At 32.9% G+C, this 13,434-nt stretch overlaps 1 non-coding gene across 1 annotated transcript; it reads left to right on the top strand.

Annotated features, from left to right (window-relative positions):
* The first annotated feature begins 7,864 nt into the window (after window positions 1-7,864).
* On the top strand, window positions 7,865-7,948 carry Trnal-cag. The gene has a single exon. It is a non-coding gene; the product is annotated as a tRNA-Leu (tRNA).
* Window positions 7,949-13,434: the final 5,486 nt, after the last annotated feature.

Below are 13,434 nucleotides of genomic sequence, written 5' to 3'. Positions count from 1 at the left end.
AATGTTTGTTTAAAATTCTGTCAAGCACAAATTAAAATTAAACAAAAACTATAGAGCAATGCCAACGCTTGAAAAAAAAAAGCAACTTTTATTTGAGTTAGAAAAGTTTGAAAAGGGTAAAGGAAAGCCAGCTACTATTAAAACTGGTTACATAATTAATTCCGTATCTCATCCTTTTATAGTGTCTTCAAGAATTCTGTACTTTTATTTTTCAGATCCTACGCAAGGAGGATTTCAAGATGAGTGGCGGAGGTATGAGGGGGGGCAGGAGAATCCCCACTCCTATGCCCCCTCCTAAGGACACGCAGCAGATGAACAGGTAACCTTTTTTATAAACTATAAAATATTTATTTTAATAACATCTGAAGTTTTTGATATTTGTTAACCAGATTTAAAAAAGATTTGGCTCAGTTAGTGTGTGTTATCTTAAAATTTCGCTCGAATAAAATTTCCTATACAAGCTTATGTAAAATAGAGTCCCACTCGGCTTTGCTCCGGTTTCTGGTGACTTTATCAGTCTTCAATATATTTAGCTCACTTCTAAGACGTATCTGAACCATTCAAATATGCAAATAGTAGATATTGTGTTTTTTAAATATGTAGTATTCTTTTTATTCATTGTTTTTACTAATGTATACTATTGGAGCTGTCATTACCACTGCGGTCTCACGGTTATAGTCACACAGGATTACTTCCAGTTAAAACTAGGTTACTGTTTCATTGCAATCGGACAGACAATGTGACAGAGTGGAAATACGTAGACATATATAATACACCCTGTACATCTTTATTTCTAATTCTAGTACAGTATGATAGTGCAGTACTGCTACTGAATACATACAAGGAGACAGAACAGTATTGTTTTAAAAGTAGGTATGCTCTGTCCTACTGCACTGCTTCACTGTTCTGCCCCGTGTAAAACTAGCATAAGTCTTTAGTAATGCTGGAGATTGTGCAAAGGTAGGTCACGTCTTATTATCGGGTATATCTTCAAAGAAAGGGATGACAATGCTTTGTGCGTTATGAAAGATGTCAACTGGGAAGGGAGGGAATAGTATCTGGATTCTATGCTGTTTCTAAGAGGGGACCGTGGGAATTGCGGGTTTCTTCGATTGCTACTTGTGTTTTCTCTTTATTGTTTGAAATAAATTACTCAGGAGTCTTCTAATAAACTTGAGACAATAAAACAAGAGATAATCTATGACTTTCATCTGCTAGTTTCAATCTGTATGTTTGTGTAATAAAGCATTTCGTACTCTTGCTACTTCTTGATTTCGTCTTGTTTATGTCGTTACCAGGATTCAATGATTGGCGATATTAAGCGATGTGATGTTTTATTAAAGTCCAATGTTACTTCTACAAGAGATGTAAGTAAAATTTAAATTAGGAGTAGACGGTCGGGATTCTAATTTCGATTCCCAATTTATCTTGAGGGTAAACTCAAGTTCGAACACTCACATGTGACGTTTTATTTACTGAAATACTATATGGTAAGCATGTGATCGTCACACAGATCCATAAAACAATTAATCATAGACTCTCTCACATAGATTTTCCCAAGTAATCCGATATTGAGCGGTAACCATCAAACCAACATGGCCGCCCGCATCTGGTAGCCCGAACTATTTGTTACATATTTCGATGCAAGCACATGACATCTTGAAAACGATATGCTTGATAATAGTATCATATATCAGAATACAATAGCTAGTGTATGGATTCGTAGATATACTAGTGTACGTGGTTATATTAAATAGTATTAAAAGGAAATTAATCTTACTAATATTACAAATGCGAACGAATGGATGGATGGATCGATGGATGTTTGTTGAAGGTATCTCCAGAACAGCTTAACGGATTTAGGTGCAATTTAGCTTAGATGTAGAACATAGTCTGAAAGAATACATAGGTTACTAATTATGTTTTTTTTTAATTCCTTGCGGACGCTGTCGCGGGCGACAGCTAGTAAATTATGCAAATCATTTATAAATAGTCGTATAGCAATAAATGATATTCTAAAAGTTTTTAATCGTTAGAGCTTTAAAAATAATAATAAAAAGCTCGAGCTATGGCTCAAAGTTATTTCAATCATAAAGTCAAGAGTACAGACATAAACACTTGGACGTGTTGAAAACTGCGAAATTTCCACCGAACAAGGGTCGTTGAAAGAATTTTCAAACTGAAACTCTTGAAAAATTAAATTGTAAATTGAATCAACGTTAAAAGTTGCGACTAAATCGTTGCGTTTTTTTAACTTGTAAATTTGTCTAAAATTATTACAGTTTTAACAAAATAACTGTGAAATATATAGAATGTTACAAAATTTAACTTTAGTTTTTTTTTACAACAAAATTTTACATTTACTTTATGCAAAATAAAAACACGTAAAAAAGCTTTATTTCACCTTTCACCTCACATTTACTGAGCTTATTTAACGTATAAGAAATTCAATTCAACTAGATTAGTTAGTATGAATACTTCGACTGAAGTAATGTTCCCTCTGTTCACCAAAATTCCTTATCCGTAATTTGAGACCGCACATGTAGGTGTTCACTTAATGACATCTACTCCTCAAGGGACTGAGTACACACCAGAATGAATTTCATTAAGTAAACTGGACAAACTTAATTATTATTTATTATATTTTTAAATCCTAAAAATGGTGAAAAGTATCTCAGCGAGTCTGTGTTTTATATCTGTGCAAAATTTCAATAAGATGTGTTAAACCGTTACGGAGTTATCGAGTAAATAAAAAATTCGTATCCCAAAGGAACCGTACACATTTCTAGGATCATAAGGTTTTACATCTATACCAAATTTCCTCGAGATCCATTCAGCCGTCCTGGAAATACCATCGATATATATCTATATATATATCTATATATATAAAAGAAAGTTGTGTTAGTTACACCATTTATAACTCAAGAACGGCTGAATCGATTTGACTGAAAATTGGTGGGCAGGTAGCTTAGAACCAGGAAAAGGACATAGGATAATTTTTACCCCGTTTTCTATTTTTTATTCCGCGCGGACGGAGTCGCGGATAAAAGCTAATATATATATATATATATATATATATATATATATATATATATATATATATATATATATATATATATATATATCTATATATATAAAAGAAAGTTGTGTTAGTTACACCATTTATAACTCAAGAACGGCTGAATCGATTTGACTGAAAATTGGTGGGCACATAGCTTAGAACCAGGAATAGGACATAGGATAACTTTTACCCCGTTTTCTTTTTTTTTTTTTTATTCTGCGCGGACGGAGTCGCGGGAAAAAGCTAGTAAAAGTATAAATCGATATATCTAAACATTCGCATTTAAAATGTTAGTAAGATATAGTAATAATATACAGTACTTGTAAGATTAAAAAAATGTGATCTCAGCCTTAAAAAGAATTATGAAAGCATATCGACATTTTTTTAAATATTTTTTTAAAGAAAATCAAATCTTCAAAACGCATAAATATCAATATTTACTTGTGTTAATATCCATATATAATAATATATTATAATAATTATATATACTTCATTTAAATAAAAATAAATTAAATATAAATAAAGATATATAATATTCGTGGATAATTTTAAAAAATATAGCAAAGCAAGCCTCATTCAATGGCAGCGTGTACTCAAAACATGCGACTATGAAATATAAATATTTCAGAGTGATGTAAAAGAAACGCATTCGACGCGAGCCATGGACTAAAACACGGCGCATTCCTGATGACAGCAAATAATAAACATACACGCACGTGTGTACTGCCCATTTAGCTTTTAAGTCATAAGCGAATAGCGGGGTAAATGCGTGTAACGTGTAACCTTGGAATTCCTCTTGTATTAGGACAACATATTTTATTCTCTGTTACTTGAAAGAAATGTAAAGTTAGTACATATTTAAAACCACCTCAGCCACCTGGCAGTGCCCCGCCTAGAGATTGGCGCAGCTTAACTTCGCCGTCATGTTTTGTTACGGATGTTTTGGTTGTAGAGTTTATTAAACTCCAAGTGTGATAGAGTTTATATGTTTTTGACGTATAAAGTTGAACAGTTTTTACCAAAGTACATTTTTTTATTTTAAAAGAGATTTTGACGATGTCAATTAAATTTTAAACGTCTGATGTTAAAACTTAAACAATTATTTTTAGTGTCGCTTATCGTTTGGACCACATACCATATAATCAGTGAATAGTGCTGAAGTTCGGTGTCGCCTGGCATTTAACACACCCGCAGCTTAAAAATAAATTTCATATTTCTACTTTATTTGTCCCTTAACATACTCGCTAAATATAAAAAAGAGCCACATGCACTTTTAAAGAGTTATTGATCTAAATGTGTCCTCACGTGATACCACAAACATTTTACTTGAAACTGTTTCCGACGAACTTCGTGGTGATTATAAGTTACTTTATAGGATTGTCTAAGTTCATTATGCATACGAGTTTCTACCATACAAGTCATCATTTCACCTATTTCGCTAACACAATAACATCTTAATTGACGAATAGCTCTGAAAACGAATGCTCCATATTCAGTATTCAATATTTCCTTGTTATACTATCAACAGCGGAAACCATACGAGTATACATATACTATGATATTCGTTGTAAACAATGTAAAAATATTAAAAAGAATAAAATATTAAAAATAAATTGTTATAAAGAAACTTTAGATGTTTTCTCTTCAGGAAAATTATTTCTTTAATTCCAGGACAAGAATCTTATTTGAATATCGCCAAAATTCCAACCTTCAACCGTCTTAAGTCTAGAAGAGTGAACTATTTGACATTATGTCGCTTTCCTTACAATTTCTTTCAATACAAGTGCAGTGTTTCATATTTCATATACGTTTTCTCGAGTCCTCCGTCGCTGTGTTGAAATATTAAAATGTTGGCACCTGTTCCAAATTCCATCTCACGGCTTCAGCCCTCGTAACTTATACAGGTTATTGTCATACGGTATTGTATTTTAGAATCTCAAAATCCTAATAAAAGCATATCCACGTATCACATCTCGAACTGGGCAATTCCAAATTTACTGTGTTAAAATTCTTTAAGGTAACTGACATTATTGTATTGCATTTTAATAAATTTTATAAACACGCGGCTTTGACTATAGAAAAGTTGGAGTAATCATTAAACAATTACATTTGATTCTTTTTCAATTACTTAAAAAAATTAAGTTCAAAAATATGAAAGTTTTAAATATTGTAAACTAGCTTTTACCCGCGACTCCGTCCGCGCGGAATAAAAAAATAGAAAACAGGGTAAAAATTATCCTATGTCCTATTCCTGGTTCTAAGCTACCTGCCTACCAATTTTCAGTCAAATCGATTCAGCCGTTCTTGAGTTATAAATAGTGTAACTAACACGACTTTCTTTTATATATATAGATAGATGAAACATAAAATTTAACACAAAATACAAAGCAAAGGTAAAGTGGAAATTAACATATGGAAATTAATTATGCACCTAAATGTTGCTTTTATATAATATTGTTAAAATTTACACAATTTCAAGTGTTCCTTACTGTGTAACCTAGACAACGTCAGATCTGTTTATAGACACTCGTTTCATGCATTTTGTTTTAATTACGATTGAATTGGTTTTTGAAGTATTAACAATATAGCTATTTATTAATCTAATTAGGATGACGCATTATATTTAAAGCTTTTCTTCTAAAAACTATTCAAAAGCTTCATTACAAGCTTTCATGTAATACAGAATGGACGCACTGGACTTACAATATCTTTACCTTATTTGCTAACTTAAGCTAAGCGAACGAGCTCTCGTTGTTATTGTCTTCTCGAACTTAAATCTAACTTAACTAACATTTGAACAGTTGCAATATTTAACTTTCTCTGAATAACTTGAATGAATAGCTTTGTGTAGTTAGCATTAGAACTTAGTACAATGGAGCAGTACTATATCTAAGGAATGTTTTGTTTATCATTAAAAAAACTGTTGGCTTCAACGTAGAGGATTTCTTAGTTTATCAATACATAGTATAAAACAAAGTCGCTTTCGCTGTATGTCCGTATGTATGCTTAGATCTTTAAAACTACGCAACGGATTTTGACGCGGTTTTTTTTAATAGATAGAGTGATTCTTAAGGAAGGTTTGTATGTATAATAAATGCATAATATAGTAGAGAAACACTGATAAATTTAAAGGTTTCTAATGTGAACGCTGTGAACGTTGTGTATAAGGACATTCTGTAGTAGGTATATTTTGCATTGCACCCGTGCGAAGCCGGGGCGGGTCGCTAGTAATATTATAAATATGAAAGTTTAGATGTAAAGATGGATAGATGGATGGATTTATGGATATTTGTTAGAATTTATCTTTAGAACGGCTCAACGGATCTTGATGAAATTTGGCATGGATGTAGAACATAGTCTGGAACACATAGGCTGCTAAATAGGTGTTTTATTTTTATGTGTTGTGGAAGAAGTCGAGGGTCGACGGTTAGTTACAATATATTTTAAAATGTTCGATTCAATGAAAGAAGGTTATAAGTGTCCTATAAAATAAAATATTCTCCGATCAATTTTTGACACAATGGACTATTTTTTTATTTGATAGTAGTTTTACAGCAATTTCGATGGGAATGTAACTCATGTTATGTGGATTCTTTAAAAACTTTTTTTGTGGGGACAGTCTGAAGTGGCTTCGATCCACGTTGACATAGATCGAAGATGCAAAATCTTAAGCAGAGATGTGGCATAATGGTTGCAAAACATATAACAGAATACATAGAAAGAATTAATAAAAGTACGTTAATGCAATACTTTTTTAATGTGAAATTTTTAAGTAATAACTCAGATTGCATTTTTAATTATATAGCTGTCACCCGCGACTCCGTCCGCGCGGTAATAAAAAAACTTAATCAAAGTAACCTATGCTATGTTCTACATATATGCTAATTTCCACCGAGATCAGTGCAGCCGTTGTTGAGATGCCTTCAAAAATCCATACATCCAAACATTCGCATTTATAATATTAGTAAGAAGTAAGAAAAAATAATTACAGTTAATAACACGAATTTAATATTAAAGAATTTACAGATAAAACAAATTGGGATACAGTTATCTTTTTGATACAATAATCTTTATATTGCTGCGATAACTTGATGATACATCTAGAGGTTGTTATCGCGAGTTCAATCCTCATCTTGCATCAACCATTGAGTCGTTCATAACAGAGGCACTCTCTGGACAATACCTATATTGTGGGGACGGCTTTCTTTCAATTCTCACTTATTATTTATAGCTATAGAGAAATACCGACGACATACCAACAAGGAGTTACTATTTGAAGGAGTATTGATTTACATGTATAAAACCACTGCGGTGATGATCTAAGTGTGGTTAGAAATTGTCTTCTCACTTTACTTAGACTTTGGATTTTCTATTAGAAAGTAACTTGATTTCATAATTAAAGTATCTAAATTATTTGATTAGTATACTTTAAGCTTTTCGTTAAAAAACTCTTTATCTTTTCCTAAAGCATTATGAACTGTGAAACTCTACAAGCAACATAATATCTACGTTGGTACAAAAATGTACTACTGAAGTCAACTACGTCCCCTAAACTATGACCTGTTTTGGGGATTTGTTTTGTGGACCTATAGGGTATGACCGACAGCAAACTTATGCAGTTTATAAGGATGACTTTTTGTTATTCCAGACGTTCGTTAATTTCTATTCATTGGTTATTCTTTAGCTAAGACGAAGAGCTTACTTTGATAGCTTATAAGAGCTTGGTGGTTACAATACAAGAACGATGTAAAATAGTCAAAGCTTTTGTGGTATATAATAGGTCTTTTCGAAATGTTATTCGCCGTCAGGATGGCCGAGCGGTCTAAGGCGCTGCGTTCAGGTCGCAGTCCACTTCTGTGGGCGTGGGTTCGAATCCCACTTCTGACAAGAGCAATTTTTTTACTTTATTGTTGTTTCTGTTGCAGTAAAATGTTTCAACAGTGGAAACTTACTGTTTCATCTTTCTCTTATCACATTCACTGTTATCATATGTTTTTATTTTGAATTTAAATAAAAATGAGAGTTAAAAACAAAAGGCACATAAGTTTATTTTAAAATAATAGTAACTTATAAACTGTAAAAACGATATATCTTACTAATATTATAAATGCCAATGTTTATAGATGGATGTATGGATGGATTTTTGTTTGAAGGTATCTCCAGAACGACTGAACGGATCTTTATGAAATTTGGCACTGACGTAGAGCATAGTCTGGAAGAACACATAGGCTACTTAGCAAATTTTTTAATTCCGCGCGGACGGAGTCGCGGGCAACAGCTAGTTTTTTATAACGAATAAAGTAGTGCTTGATTGGTTGGTTGGTTGGTTGCTTGGTTTATGAAAACCTACCTGATGGTATGTGGTGAGGTAGTCGACGGATGATACGCACTAGCTTAGTAAATGTATATTCACCCAACTCTTAAATACATTATTTTATAATTTAATTTAATGAATCTAATTTAAATTTATAATTTTAAATTGTTTCAAGTATGCTTTTATAACGATGCGTATGTCATTAGTAAAGTTTGGTATCTATTACCTACAAAATTGAATTATATATCCCTAAAAGGCCGGCAACGCATCTGGAGTTCCTCTGATATTACGGATTTTAGGCGATCCACTGCTCGTTTGCTCTATATTCCTATAGAAAAACCTACGTCTAAAAGTAGATTTTATGCTGAAAGACAGTTAAATCGATCCTACGTAGACTAGAAAAGCAAAACAGACACCCTATATATTGTAATTGTCGCAAGAAAATGTTGGCGGTATAGCGTCCGGTTACCCCTTTGATGTCCGCCATATTGTTCCGGAGATGCGCCGGCGCACGTGCGAATACTGTTATGCGTTAAGGTTTACCAAACGTTTAGGTTATTGAAGAAAACTCCTATTTATTCCCACTTCTTTGCGTTAATAGCTTATACCTCTCTATCTACTGCTTTTTAACAGTTCCACATTAAATTATTTCCATTATTTTTTCAAACATTTTAGTCAATAAAATCGAATACCAAACAAAAAATTAGATATCTCCTTCATTCTTATTATCTCCTGGTACAACAATTAAATTAAATTATCGTAACATATTACGACTAATTTTTAACGTTAAAAGCAATCAATAAAGTCAAATCAACTAAGCGCCTTAAAGTTAACTTAATGTGATACATTTTCAAGAGTTAAAAATTATCCTCCATTTTCTCTTGTTACCATGGTAACTGTCTACATTATGACGGTCGAAGTTGTAAATGGAGTTATATTTAGAGCTATCGATGAGTTTAACGCGAATACAATGCACGGCTTTGACGGTTACTGTAACCCGCATCTCCACGCCTCCGCCGCCGATATGTTTCGGATTAACTTAAAACGGATGTTTGTTTGTTAAAACAAAAGACTTCTTTGGTAAATTTATGTTGAGTTCATATGAACATATATCTTATTGATTGGTTTATATCTTCAATACATTTCATTGTATTACTGAAGCTTCTGCTAATCCTTGCTAAATGGACAGTGTTTTACGCATGTTGTAGTTTGATTCACTTCATTATATTTAGTACTAGCTGTCGCATGCGATTCCGTCCGCGCGTAATTAAAAAAAAGTAGTAAGAGGAGCCTATGTGTTCTTCCAGACTGTGTTCTACATCTGTGCTAAATTTCATAAAGATCCGTTCTGGAGTGACCTACAAACAAACATCCATCCATTCATCTAAACATTCGCATTTATAATATTAGTAAGAAAAAAACTGAATCAAAACGAACACAATTTGGAATATTATGTTAGTTTAGTACTAAACCTACTTAGTTGGAGCACATTTCTATTATTCTACGTACCTACGTACCTAACTAAAGTTTGACAAACTAATATAATGCATTCGCAACGCAAGCTGCGCTTCATTAAGACTGCACGTTCGCTTTCCTAGTATCGAGTTTCATGTGCGACCTGAATAACTTTGAATGTATGGCAAATAAACTTTAATAACAATATTTATTTTATTACTAATTAAAACTCCACCCATTATTTTAGTGCTAGAATAAAAAATGAGTTAACGACTATTTTAGTCATCTATATGTCTATAAGGCTTACGTGGTTTTGATTAACTGAAGGTTTATTTATCTGTATTCGCGATACTTGACTTTTGGTAAATTGAAAAATAACAAAAAAAAAAATTTAAAAAGTTTTTTTGTAAACCTTGACAATTCCTTGAATCGTTTCTTTGTTAATAAAAGTAGTCCTGAGTAATGCTTCCTTGAATTGAACCCTCTCAGGGAACAATAAAAACATGGTCAACATCCTTATGAATTTATGTTTACACAAACTCGAAATATTACAAGTTCGACAGCATTTTAACTTTGATCTGCGGCCACGTGGATCCGGTGCAGGGCAATATCCGCACGAATCCAAACGGTAGTAACTTAATCGTTATTGTTGGAATTTATGTTATTAACACAAATTGTACGATTTTTTTTAAGTTATTCAACTCTTCAATTGCTTAAACACTTAAAGTGTAAGCAACTTATTGTTCCCAAAGTTTGAAATCAAATGCACTGTTATTTCTCGGGCCTGTCAGCTTTTAATATGTAATTTACTAATATTATAAATGCGAATGTTTAGATGGATGGATGGATAGATGCATGTTTAACGTATCTCCGGAACGGCTCAATGGATCTTGATGAAATTTGGCACAGATATACAACATAGTCTGGAATAACACATAGCCTATTTATAACGTTTTTTTTTATTCTGCGCGGACGGTGTCGCGGGCGACAGCTTGTATGCATATATTGATAAGTGGTATCTTAAAAGTGGCCTTATAAGGCATTTCTTTCCCACGACTGTATATCGGTATCCACATTTAAGGGGTGCCCAGGAAGGGAAATTGTGCCTAATTGCCGTCAGACGTGCCACCCCAACCCCTTGCAACCTTGCAGTCCACTTACCACTACAATTGTTCAAGTAAAGCACTTCTTATCTGTGTTATGTAAAGGGAATAAGGTTTATTAAAGGTTCTTTTGACATAATTTACTTTCTTCTCTTAATTATTGCTTTCCCATCAATGTTTTTTTAAGTTTGAGCTTAGAAAAACAAAGTTCATAAGTAGTTTTCGTATCTTATTTTTCAATTTGAAAATTTATTTATTTGAATAACATAAGACGAGAGTGTTGGGTGTAAACTTAGAATACTGCCTACAAGGAACAAATCCTCGACGGTAAAGGAATTTTCCTATTTTAACTTGTAAGGTTTCTTTAAGAGGCGGGAGAGCCGAGCTCAATAGTTTAATTTTTAACAAAACACCCTGGAGCAGACACCCATTAAATGTTACATCCAAAGAGTTGGCTGTAAAAAATATATTTTCGTTTATTACTTAAGATCAGTTCGTTATTTGTTACGGTCCTACAAAACTTAACGGTTGACGTACAAGCAGCGCCATCTAGTGACAATATTTAAATTCAGTTAAATTCATCACTTCTATTAGTTATAACAGATGCCGCTAGATGGCGTTGCACACCAAAACGCTTCCTACTTATCACATTAAATTTATAGATGTCAGTAGCAGATAAACATTATTCTTTTATTTACATACTAGCTTTTACCCGCGACTCCGTTCGCGCGGAATATAAAATAGAAAACGGGGTAAAAATTATCCTATGTCCGTTTCCTGGTTCTAAGCTACCTGCCCACCAATTTTCAGTCAAATCGATTCAGTCGTTCTTGAGTTATAAATAGTGTAACTAACACGACTTTCTTTTATATATATAGATTTAAATTAAAACTGCATACTTGCTTCCCAATACCTATTGTAGATACTTAAAATATTATAATATATGACAAAATAATATGATTCATCTTATTAGTGCTTACTTAACTTGGCTTTAAAAGGTTTAGGCGCTAAAAACCAAGTTATTATAATTACGCATGGAAAACCGTTTCTAGTACATGTCTAACGGCGACTATCACGATAACAGAGTTAACTGTATGTACCTTGTTTACTTATTATAGTTTCCATTTCTGTATTGCAAGTATCATACATCACAAACTGTCATATATCAAAACTAGCAGAAGCTGGAAAATTCTTACAAAACATATGAAAGACTGTTGTCTTCTGTTGTATACTTCGATGAAATGTAATAATTTTGACAAAGGACGAGACATCGAGCCAAGACACGAGTCTGCCTCACAATATATCCCACGGTCAAGTGTTCATTTTACACTATGCCACAGTCTAGCAAAGCTCAGCAGGATTATTTCAACTGTCGCAAATTTTTTGAAGAAAAACATTCATCTTAATTAACATAATTACATGAATTAGAATTTCTAAATATGTTTTTTGCAAATTAGGAATTATTAAATAAATAATTGTTTACGTATTATTGTGTATTGTTATTTATATTGTTTTAATATATATTACATTAATTATAATTTGCATTATTCTAGTTTAAAAAAGCAGTCAGTTCTTACTGTGTTTGACTACACTGTCAACTAACAGAAGTGTAACAACATCCATTACTAAGGAAGCGAGTCATAGCTGCAACTAATAAATCTCAAGTCAGCTCTATTGTGGCGCAGTCGTTGCCTGATGGAGCTCATTTCTCCCACACGAAGCGTACACGGAACCTATCGTCTTGCTACAGTTCCGCTACTAAGATAGATTAGATTAGAAAATAGATTTTGCAATTGTGATCTCGTTATATGTACTTAACACAATGTGGCAAACAATCAAAAGGCCAGCAGAATTCGTCGAAATAACGAAGCTACCGCTGATGTTGCACACACTGAACACAATTGCAGATGCGTTACCTATCAATAATCGCTAGAGGAAGGGATGCACAGAAGAGAGAAATCCACTTCCCCTTCCCATCCTTTCCTTATTAGAAAAGGATGGGAAGGGGTAACAATAACGCCTCCGGCGAGCGCACTTACTTGACGAAACGCAGAATTGCTTCCCGTCTTCTGTGTGGTGGTGGTTTTTCATGTCTATAATATAATAAATAAGCTAAAACTTACTTCGATCTACTTCTAAAGATCGAATAATATTTGACTATCTATGCAAGGATCACATGAATTAATATTCAAATTAATTTAAACATATGTCCTAAAATAAAGTCTTTACTATTACATAAATACTTTACTTATTTACTGTTTACAGGGAATTAATTAATAGTAAATTATATTTTTTAAAAAGTGCACTGGTCTGTCGATAAGGGTTAATAAAAATGAACGACCCTAATTCGGTAAATAGACTGTTGCGCCGTTAACTTTTTTCTGCGTTATCACCGCGTTACAGCACTGCACACTAGTGTGGTAACACCATACAAATGAATAAAAAGCAAGAAATACGACATGAAGATTAGAACATATCTTTTAGTATACAAAAATCAAATT

This window comes from Papilio machaon, chromosome 7 (assembly GCF_912999745.1).
Source record: "Papilio machaon chromosome 7, ilPapMach1.1, whole genome shotgun sequence".
Classification (NCBI taxonomy): domain Eukaryota; kingdom Metazoa; phylum Arthropoda; class Insecta; order Lepidoptera; family Papilionidae; genus Papilio; species Papilio machaon.
The sequence above is the reverse complement of the archived record's forward strand: the minus strand, read 5'-3'. Positions and strand labels throughout refer to the sequence as shown.